Below are 11,948 nucleotides of genomic sequence, written 5' to 3'. Positions count from 1 at the left end.
CCCTCTTCTCTTTCTCCCTCTCTCAGCCCCTCCCCTAACCACCACCCTCCTCCTCCTCCCTTTACATCTCTGATGCTCTCTCAGGCCACAGCATCACTAGATGAAGATAGAAGGGCTGAGATTTAGTATTTTCTTGCCTATGAGATGCTGCAGCCCCAGATTGTGCATCTCGTGTATCATTAAATGTAAGTCACAGATTATTATTATTTTTTTAAATAAATCTCTAAATCTTTTGGAAACCTAATTATCCTGTTATTATGAATGAAAATATACCACGACTGTCCAACTTAATGCGATAATAACGTGTTAACGCAAATTTGTTTTAACGCCACTAATTTCTTTAATACAATCGATCTTACAGAGGTTGTACCGGCCTAGTTTAAAAGCTAGGGTGAAGATACTGGTATCATATGAAACTAGAGGATTCCTAAGGAATCTATTGGTACCAACCATGACATACTAGCATGCCGCAAAGGAAGTTCAATAACGCTACAAACCTACGCTAAATTATGGCGAGGAAAAATTGGCATGGGCCATTTTCAAAGGGGTCCCTTGACCTCTGACCTCAAGATATGTGAATGTAAATGGGTTCTCTGGGTACCCACGAGTCTCTCCTTAACAGACATGTCCACTTTATGATAATCACATGCAGTTTGGGGCAAGTCATAGTCAAGTCAGCACTCTGACACACTGACATCTGTTGTTGTCTGTTGGGCTGCAGTTTGCCATGTTATGATTTGAGCATATTTTTTATGCTACATGCAGTACCTCTGAGGGTTTCTGGACAATATTTGTCATTGTTTTGTGTTGTTAACTGATTTCCAATAATAAATATATACATACATTTGCATAAAGCAAGCATATTTGCCCACTCCCATGTTAATAAGAGTATTAATTACTTGACAGAAACACCCCTCAGTTCAATTGCAGCACAAACTACATCCTGAACAGTTGTACACAACAATGAAAAACAACATTAAAGCTGCACTAATCAATATTTTTATATTAATAATGGATCAAATGACTGCAGGGGGTCACTCGTGGAGATAGATTACCTGTTTCCTTATCTCTACTGAGCATTTTAGCATCTTTTAGCAAGTGTTTTGGTTTTCCAGCTCGCAACTTTACCGTGTTTGGTTCGCTCTCGCATCAACTTAATTTTTCAGCCCCAGCAGGCAGCTGTTTTCAATGAAGAAGCTCTGATAAACCATCTGCACACCACCTGACCAGCACCAAAGAACAGACAAAGTTAGTGAGCGATTAGCATTTAGCTGCTAAAGAGAAAGATATAGCTTCTCAGGAGCTGGTGGAGACCAAAACAGAGCTGCAAAGAGTGAAAATAGAGTGCTGCAGTGATGACGTATTTTTGTAGGCCAACCAGGAAGTTAGCATGGCCCTAGGTTCCCTCAACAAAAAGCCAATGGGATGTTTCCATTGGGTTTTGTGTTAACCACAGACCTTATTTCAGGTATATAACTAAAAACCCATTCAAAAAACCCATTGATTTCAAGACGAGGGAACCAGAAGTGCTAAAATGATAATTCATTTCTGGGTTTTAGGACTTTATACTGCACTTACATCCGTCAGGTGGACAGAAACATGACTCAAACATGATAGTAAATGTTGCTCTGTGTCTGTGTGATTAGTAAATATGCAACTGTTTACTAATATATTTGCCACTTTATAAGGTGGTAATAGATCACTGTTGTGCTTAAAGCTTGTTGTGTTGCCCCCCCAAGTGGCCAGAAAAAAACTATTAATACTACTTTAATATCAAACATCTCTGGTTATGGTCTTTATATGTATTTGTTTATTTAATAGGGACAGAGCATGTTAATGAACATCAGTATACAATACAAGATGTAACATCCGTAGTCCTTAGGCAGGTAAAGTTGCAGCTTTGAAAACAGGTTCAACATTTTATTTTTTAATTCAGATGGTTAAATGCTGGAACAGTCTTCCTGGTTTTTCAAAGATCTCCAGGGATTTAACTTGAAGAGAAACGGACTGTTAGCTCTGTAACTCAAATGTAATGATAACGGGCACAAACTGGGACTAAAAGACGATGTAGAAATGGTCACCACTGTTAGTGAAAGCCGTAGCTTCTCTTTTTGGCTCGATTCTACTCCAACATGTTGTGATGGCTTATTGGATCCGATAGGCTGCCTCTCTGATATACAGAGTTCCCCTCCCCCTCCTCACTGAGCCTGGCAGGACTGACGCTGAGGTTGTGGCAGCCCACCGCCAGATACACAGCGGCTGCTCGCTCTTTGTCTGCCTGCATGTCGCTCATGCAGCGGACACACAGCATCTTAATGATGGGTTAACCCCCCTACAGACACACATACACACACATGCATCTTCACCCCTTCATTCACATGGTAATTGTGGGCGTTTCCAGTCCGTCTCGGTGCCTCGGTGCTCCCTCATTTACGATACAAAGACGTGAACTGCACACGCAAACATGCAGAAACATGAGATTTCATTCAATTTAAATTCAAAGGCGATCCATGTGTTGTTCTTCATATTGATGTGTTTGCACATGCTAGAGTCAAATCAAAGGTAAAATAAGGAAAGTCAAGTGAAACTGGTCAGGTGATGGCTTTGTGGAAAATGTACCATTATTTTTGGTTATTTCTTTGAGGTAGCGGGTTACATCATTTGGTGCAGTTATAAATATCGACATAAACAGGTCTTATAAAGAGGTTAAACATTTTGTAAAAAAAAAATCTCTCTGAACAAATTCCTAAAAATAACATGAAAATAATGTTTTTGAACCATTAGTTGATTTTCTTATTGATGATCACCATATTGTATTTCTATCATTGGAAGTCAGATTTTCACTGGTCATCTATAATGGAGATTATGACAACATATAAACATGAAAAGATTCTTACTTATTATTAATTGATTATTTTTTTCATGCATCTCAGGTTCAGTTAGAGATGTTTTTTTTACATTTATTGAAATGCTGATAATTATATTCTGTCCATGTAAAATAAACGTATCAAATAGTAGGGTTGTCCATCGATTAAAATAGTTAATCGTAATTAATTGCAAATTAATCACACATTTTTTATCCGTGCAAAATGTACCTTAAAGGGAGATCTGTCAAGTATTTAATACTCTTATCAATATGGGAGTGGACAAATATGCTTGCTTTATGCAAATGTATGTATATATTTATTATTGGAAATCAATTAACAACACAAAACAATGAGAAATTTTGTCCAGAAACCCTCACAGGTACTGCATTCAGCATAAAAATACACTAAAATCAAAACATAGCAAACTCAAGCCCAACAGGCAACAACAGCTGTCAGTGTGTCAGTGTGCTGACTTGACTATGGCTTTGAACTGCATGTGATTATCAGAAAGTGGGCATGTCTGTAAAGGGGAGATTCGTGGGTACCCATAGAACCCATTTGCATTCACATATCTTGAGGTCAGAGGCCATGCCAGTTTTTCCTCACCAAAATTTAGCGTAACTTTGGAGCGTTATTTAGCCTCCTTTTGCGACAAACTAGTATAACATGGTTTCATATGATGCCAGTATCTTCACTGTAGCTTTAAATCTGAGCCCGCTACAACCTAAAAATTGCAAGTTGCATTTATCGCCTTAACTTTAACAGCCCTAATAAATAGAAAACCTTTGAGTCCTGACCCGCTACAGCCATGGCAGCACAGTGACAGCGGTGCTCTCTGTATGTCAGCTGGACAGAGCGAGTATCTACGCTCCAAACATCCCCACTAATTACAGCAGAGGTCGTTACGGGTCTTTGGCCAAATTGATTCAGAGGCATCTGCTAACCTCCTCCTCTGGGGAGCCTGATGGCCACGGTGAGGGGTGGAGCGGGAGGTCCAAGCTGTCTTCTGACCCCACAAATAGGTCATAAACTGTGTGTGTGTGTGTGTGTGTGTGTGTGTGTGTGTGTGTGTGTGTGTGTGTGTGTGTGTGCGTTCAGTTAGCTCCAGAGGGACGGAGCTGGATATACTGGGGGCCATTATTCTAAAGATGTGTTGTACTACAAAATGGTGCTGTATCACGGAATGATGAAGCCAAGTATTTACTTACTGTTAACAGTGCAGCAGAAGCCAGACATGGCCAGTGGCGAAGTAAGTCTGCCTCATTAACTTTGTTTCATGTCAGGCATCTCTTCTCTCATTTATCCTGTAAGCAGAACAACAAAACAGAAATGTAATTATTTTGTGTTTTTAAAAAAAATCCCACCCTATTTTTTCCTCCACACTCCATTGTGTTTATATCAGAGTCTGGATCATAGACTGTATAAAAGGAGTGGACGTAGTCACTGTGACGTCACCCATTGATTTGTGGACTGCCGTTTCTCATAGACTTCTATACAATCAGACTTCTTTTTGCAACCAGAGGAGTCGCCCCCTGCTGGCTATTAGAAAGAATGCAAGTTTAAGGCACTTCTGCATTGGCTTCACTTTTCAGATCCGGAGGTAGTCCACTGGTTTGGACATTCATTATTGTAAAATAGAGCAGAGCTGATCATAGATAAAGGAACACATACTTAAGCTACTGGGCAAATGCAATCATCTCTCTGCAAATGTGTACAGAATAAACCCTGTGATACAGCTTTATGTCCCATTCAGAGAGCATAAAGCAAAGGGCAATAGGCAAAAAGTGCCCAGATAATGCCAAAACCAAACCCAGTTGGTGAGCCAAATATACAGGCACTATTAGACAATATTATTTATGGGACAGATAAAAAGATAATAGCCTTTTAGAGGATATACTGTGTACTCTTAAGATTTTTTTTTCATCCTGTGATGGCAATTTATCCTACTCATTAGAGGAGCTTTTTAATCACAGTGACCGCTAATTAGTGCATCAGCAGCCACACGTCTTACGAGAACAAATTGTCCGCAAGCAAGACAGTTAAAGTCTCAACCTGCTCTCTCATGATGTGTACAAGTGTCTGCAAAGAAATGTCAGTTTAAGGGATGATTAAGTTTGTATAAATTAACTAAATATTACATTTAATACCAAACAGTGCGGGCAAAAACTATGCTTTAATATGAGTTGCACATTAGACAACTCTAATTCACAATCAGTGTCTTTAAATAACGAATACATAAAGCAAAGTGATGCATTAAAACAACATTTAGAAACACAATAAAGAGGAAAATGTTATCAAATTTAGTAGTAGAATAGAATGAAATAAAATAAAGACTTAAAAAGAAAATAATTAATTAATAAAATTCTCCTTTAGGTCCATCTATACTTTGATGAATAAAGGAAAAAAACTTCTGCTGAGGATTTTGTGGATTTTTAGGGGTCAGCTCGACCTGCAGGTGGAGGAGGATTAACAGAGAGAGAAGAACATATCACCTATTTGCATGATACTATCTGCAATCATATTTACTGTTCTCCCTTTCATCAGATTGTTGGTGTTTTACTGTAAGTAGAAGGCTTAATGTCCTCTCAGACTAATGTCCGCCTGGCGCCAAGACTTTCTCACCATTCTCTCAGCCTCCAGGAGTCATCAATAAGATCAACTGTCTGGCCTTCACTGCATTATCTGCTGGCACTCAGACTCCTCCAAGGCCTCCGACTGCTCTCTCCTCTCCATCGTCTGAGATCATGAGGTGGAGATGGGAGGATAACTAATCACGTTGTAGCCAATCAGATTACAGACAGATGTAAGGTGAAGTAAGGTATCGAAAACAAGCGCGAGTCCACATTTCTGGAACGGTTTAGCTAGCTTCTTACTTCATATAATGATGATATTTTAACAATATAAATGTAAGGCAGTCCCATGAGCAAAGGAGGTGCCAAAGACATGCAAAAGGACCACAAGAGATGCAAAATGACCACAAAGTGATGCAAAAGGACCACAAAGAGTGACATACTGACCACAAAGAGACACAAAACAATCACAAAGACATGCAGAAGGACCACAAGAGACGCAAAACAACCACAAAGAGACACAAAATGACCACAAAGACTAAAACACACAACTAAAACAACCACAAAGAGATGCAATACGAACACAAAGTCAAAAAGACATACACAATGACCAAAGGAGACACAAAATGACCACTAAGACACGCAAAATGACCACAAAGACACGCAAAATGACCACTAAGAGACGCAAAATGACCACAAAGACACGCAAAATGACCACTAAGACACGCAAAATGACCACAAAGACACGCAAAATGACCACTAAGAGACGCAAAATGACCACAAAGACACGGAAAATGACCACTAAGACACGCAAAATGACCACAAAGACACGGAAAATGACCACAAAGACACGCAAAATGACCACTAAGAGACGCAAAATGGCCACTAAGAGATGCGCAAAATGACCACAAATAGACGAAAATGACCACTAAGAGATGCAAAATGACCACAAGGATACGCAAAACAACCAGAGAGATGCAAAATGACCAACAAGAGCTGCAAAAATGACCACAGGGAGACACAAAAGTACTAAACAGCATGGCATACTCCAAAAGATGAGCAACAATCAGTTACGTCACAATTTTGCATTCATGTATACGTACAAAAAAAAGCACATTATAAAGACCAAAATGTGATCATAATTTCAGAAAAACACATTAATTCTCTTCCTCTCGTATAGTCAAAAGTCCTATTTAAATGTCCAGTCATTGACACTGTTTAAAAATGACTTCATTTATTCTATATGACTCTCTATGACAGATAAATAAAAATGATTGGTAAGCTGAGTTTAAATGGCTTCGCCCTTCATTACATCTCTGGTTAATAATAATTCTATGGAGGAGGTGTCGGGCCTATGAAGTCTGTGGAGGGTTTATTTTTGAGCGGCTGTTACTTGAGATCTATAAGGTTGCTGGGAAATGTTTGATAATTTTCTGTACTTCACTGGCTGCTGCAGAGCGGCATTAGTGAAAGTGAATTACAGCGTGCTGTGTGACTTAATAGAGAGAGAAGAAGGAGAAAGGCAAGGAGAACGATGCCGGCGTGTTTCCTCTCATTCACAGCAGTGAAACAGTAGAGCAGGTGGCTCCGGCTTCCTTTGTGGGCCTTTTGGCAGGAATTTATTATAAGATTGTTTTGTTGGCTGGATTATAAACTTAAGTGTTTGTGAACTATCGTCTCCATCTGCTGCAGTTATGAGGGTCTCTAATCTTTGTCTCAGACGGCTTCATATGCTGCAGTCTGTCTGCTGTTTGGTCCGGATGTCCCAGAACGAAGCATCACGACTATATGTAACATCACAGACTTAACTCATTAATATTCAATGTTATGAGTAGATGTTGAACTTTTGAGACAGATTAACTGATTATGAATAAAGTCATTCATTCTTCTTCTTTGAGAGTAATTTTGTGAAAACCATTCAAAATATCAACGTTGTATTAACTGAGACAAACGGCCTTAATCTAAAGCTTTGTGACGATGCAGTTTTTAAGAATTTAATCACTTTTGTTTCGTCAACACAAAAAGAGAATCATATATTTGAATCTGTAGCTGAATTAATTAAAATCTTTTTTTACAGTTTGGTTGCGGCAGAACTGGCAGTAAACACAAAGTTGTTACGTGTGAGCAAACTGTTTTCTATTTACATATCCAGCAGACGCAGAGCAACATTAGCATTCATTTCAACCAACTCCTGAGAGAAATATCTGGCTGCTAGATATTCACCAACTCTCTCCGTCTCTAGCGTTGCTTGTTTGTTGTTTGGTGCTGAGCAGGTTGTGTACAGTGCAGGGTTTTTTGGGGTGGAAACAGCTGCGAGCTTAAAGATGTTAAATAGCTCCATAAAGCTGAGAGGAACTGCACAGCTGGGTGATACTTTCACATTATACTTTGTCATTTGTTAATAGAGAAATATTGATTAGGGCACCTTGAGAAAGCACCAACACTGCAGGAAAATGCTTTTCACTATACTACAATATATAATATTGTGTATTATATATGTGAAACAAATGATTGGCCCAGTTCTTTCAAGTTTTAAGTTACTTCTTGCCAGGAAACTTAATTTCTGAGTGACATTTTTAGTTTTACTTTTTAACATTTGGTCTCAAATTACCAACTCCATCGTGAGTTGTTTCAGGTGTATGCTGGCCAAAATACCATATAGTATACAATAAGTTTAAATTGTGATATACAGAATGAAAGATACGTCCCTGTCTTTCCCTGAACTTGTTATGAAGAATTGGATTTTGGAATTATTTCAGATGTCTTTATTGGGCCGTTTCTTTATTAAGATGGAGGCAGAATCAATATCTCATTGAGGATCCACATCTTTATCTCACCATGAGTGTGTGACGATAGTAGAAACAGGTCTGATCTGCAGCAGAGCACGATATCCTCCCAACAGCCTCTCAGGGAGGAGGAAGTTCCTCCAGTTGGCGGTCCAGCTCGCTTGTCTCATTGGCTCGATGCTTATTGGATTGCGTGGCCATTCCCACAGCTCCAGCGGGTCAAATGACTGGGATGTGTAGCTCACGGCCGCTAAGTGGTCTATCGATCAGTCAGCTGAGCCTGTGGGCTGATGGGATGTGCTGCAGCAGACGGAGCCAGGAGTTGGCAGGTTGGTAATGGGAACAAAATACGATGCATTCCTCCACAGCTGAGAAGAGCCGCTGCCTGGGCCGACAGAGAGACGAGTCCATTACACACAGAGCAGGAAATCAAGTGTTCAGTATAAATCAAGTTAATGAAGGATTCTGTTCTTCACACAGTTTATACATTTACATTTATCTGCTGTCTGGAAATCTGAAAATACTGCTTTGTTTTGATCTTGACCTATGTTTTATGTTTGGGTTTTGAGAGAGTTTGAAGGGTATAATATAGAGCTGCAATGATTAATCGATTAGTTGTCAATTATTAAATTAATCGCCAACTATTTTGATAATCGATTCATCGGTTTGAGTAATCTTTTAAGAAAAAAAAGTTAAAATTCTCTGATTCCAGTTTCTTAAATATGAATATTTTCTGGTTTCTTTACTCCTCTATGACAGTAAAGTGAATATTTTTGAGTTGAGGACAAAACAAGACATCTGAGGACGTCATTTTGGGCTTTGGGAAACACTGATCAACATTTTTCACCATTTTATAGACCAAACAACTAATCGATTAATCGCGAAAATAATCAACAGATTAATCAACACCGAAAATAATCGTTAGTTGCAGCCCTAATATAATATTTGGCGATATCCCACTGAGGTCCACTAAAGGTAAAAGAGGAAATTTAACAGAAGAGAAAAAAGTTTTCAGAATATATTTCTCTTCTGCAATTTGTACCAAAGCCAGAGATCTTAATGAACACTAGTAGTTTATCCAGTTCATCTATTATATCAGTAACATGTTCATCTGCTCCTTGAGTCCATTGTTCAGTCTAGTTGTACTGTAATAATTCTGCCAAAATGCATCAATATCCAGCACTTTCAACTAGGGCTGTCCTCGACTAAATAAATTCTTAGTCGACTAAAACTTGTACGAATCGACAGATCTGTAAAACTGAGTTTTCTCCGCAAAGAATCACACAAAAGCACCACTTTAAATCCTGTGTTTACCAGAGATGTGCTCATATGTTTATTGAAAATAATATTCAGCATGAAAAATTACTAATCGACAAAAGAAATCTGAGTCGACTGAGACCAAAACAATCAATTTGTTTACTACTGGACTAAGAGGGGGCAGCCCTATCTATCTCAACTGCTGCTAATAACAGAAGACAAACAAGCAAGAAGATGAATCCCATAACTGTTATAATTACATTAGGAGTATGAATAGGTCAATTATATTACTTGAAAATTATCTTATTATTATATAACCAACACTGAGAGCAGCTGCAGGACTGAAGCCAAACTTAGACAATGATAAATGGTTAATAATAATTGGTGGAAAATCTTTGCAGGAACAACGTGATTTATTTAGAAAAATATCAGAGAATGATCTTCAATATCCTTCATCATAACGCCAAAACTTCACCAGTTTAATCAATGCAGGGGGTTAAATAGATCACACAGACATTGCAGCTTAAGCCAGATTTCCTCAATGCACAAAGTCAAACACCACGTCCCCTCTTTTCTGTGATGTTTCTCTTAATTTGTGTCATTGTAACTCACACACCAGTGTTAAAATCCAGCCCTGCAGCTGGCATTAATATTAATCTACAGATCAGGATGCTACGTAAACACACATGTTCTCTCTATACATGCAAATTACACACATGTGCATCTGATTTGTACCCCCCGTATTCCAGTCACAGTGTGCTCCAGTGACCCAGTGCCCGAGATTAAGGCCTGGCAAAGCCAGATTTAGCCTCCAAATCCCAGCAAACCAAATCCCAGTTTTTCAGAGCCAGCGAGGAGCAGCTCTTGGACTGCATGATGCCAACACACTGCCAGCCAAAGTCTTCCTACACAAACAGCAACATAAAACTTGTGAGGCCTTCAAACACCTCGTCATTCAGGGTGACAGAGCGCTGCACTGCTGCAGACAGGAAAGATGGAGGATTTCTGGGTAAAATGCACAGTCAACATCAACCTCCACCTCCAGGAATAATCTCATTAACACTGTGATTCATGTGGCCATCCATTTAGCTCCTTCTGTCCTCACACCAACACATTTTGGAAGGATGTGTCTTGTTATGTTACTGTTAATATTGACTCTTTTTTGGTTGTACTGGCATAATTCATACTGTGCAATATAATTCAGGTGTAATTTCATTTCATTTTCCACTTGTGCAATTTTGTTAATAGTCTGTTTATTGCCAATACTGTATATGCTGCTCCTATTTTTATACTCTATTTAAATGGTTCATATTTTGTTACACTTTGTTTTGCTCTTTTTTTTTTTTTTTTTACTGTGTTAGCTGATGCATCTTGTTTTTTGCACTATCCCCTTTGCTGCTGTACACTGCAAATGTCCCCACTGCGGGACTAATTAAGGAATATCTTATCTTATTTTATCTTAATGTACTGTTTGGTTTCTAAAATAACAATATGAAAAAAAAATTACAATAATTAAATATAATAAATTTGATCATAATATTAGCAAGATTTTACATCCATAAATTCAAATCTAGCCACTCTTAACTCTTATTTATAATATTTTGAAATTAAACAGTACATTAAAACCATTTATAATTAAAAAAAAAATCTACGAATACAATTTATGTGTGCTTTTTGTTTAATATTTGTATTTCAAAGTTTCCCCTGGCTCTGACATTGTTTGCCTGTATTAATGACTTAGTAACATTCATAATGTACTGTGCCATTATTCGGTTTAAATGAGACTGGTGTTTGCAAAGGCTTGTATGGATTTTGCAAACAAATGTTGAATTTTTGAATATGCAGATTTTCAGACATATTGATTTAAAGAAACGCTATTTATATTAAGGTTTAGTAAATATATAAATAAATGAAGAAATTCGCATAAAGAGACAAATAAAGATGTCCTAAAACACACCTCACCCAGCACCGCGTTAACTGACCTGTGACGCCTTTAATTAGTCAGAGCGCAGTTTTGTTGTTAACCAGCTTCAGTTGTGTTTACATTCATTGTTACTCACCAAATCACGTTGTGTTTGTCCGTGACGTCTAACAAACGTGTTGGGAGTATTTCTGTCCACGTAAAACATTTGTAAAAACCAATTTTTAAAGTATTTTTAATCCAGAATTGTTTGCGTCCACGTTGCTAGTATTCTTCTTCTTCGATGTCTTTACTAGTAGAATACTTTGGCGCGTTGCCGCCACCTGTTGGTTAGGTAGCCAGGTGTATCGCATGTGCGTCCTCGTGCGCGCACAATAAGATGAATGCCCACTCAGAGTAACACTAAAGAGTATACAGGTAACACTATTAGGGCCACATTAAGGGAAAAAAATAAATATGAGATTACGAGAATAAAGTCATAAATTTATGAGGAAAAAAAAGTCGTAATATTATGAGAATAAAGTCATAAGTTTACAAGAAAAAAAGT

The sequence above is a fragment of the Sebastes umbrosus genome, chromosome 14 (assembly GCF_015220745.1).
Source record: "Sebastes umbrosus isolate fSebUmb1 chromosome 14, fSebUmb1.pri, whole genome shotgun sequence".
Lineage (NCBI taxonomy): Eukaryota > Metazoa > Chordata > Actinopteri > Perciformes > Sebastidae > Sebastes > Sebastes umbrosus.
Note: the sequence above shows the minus strand (reverse complement) of the source record.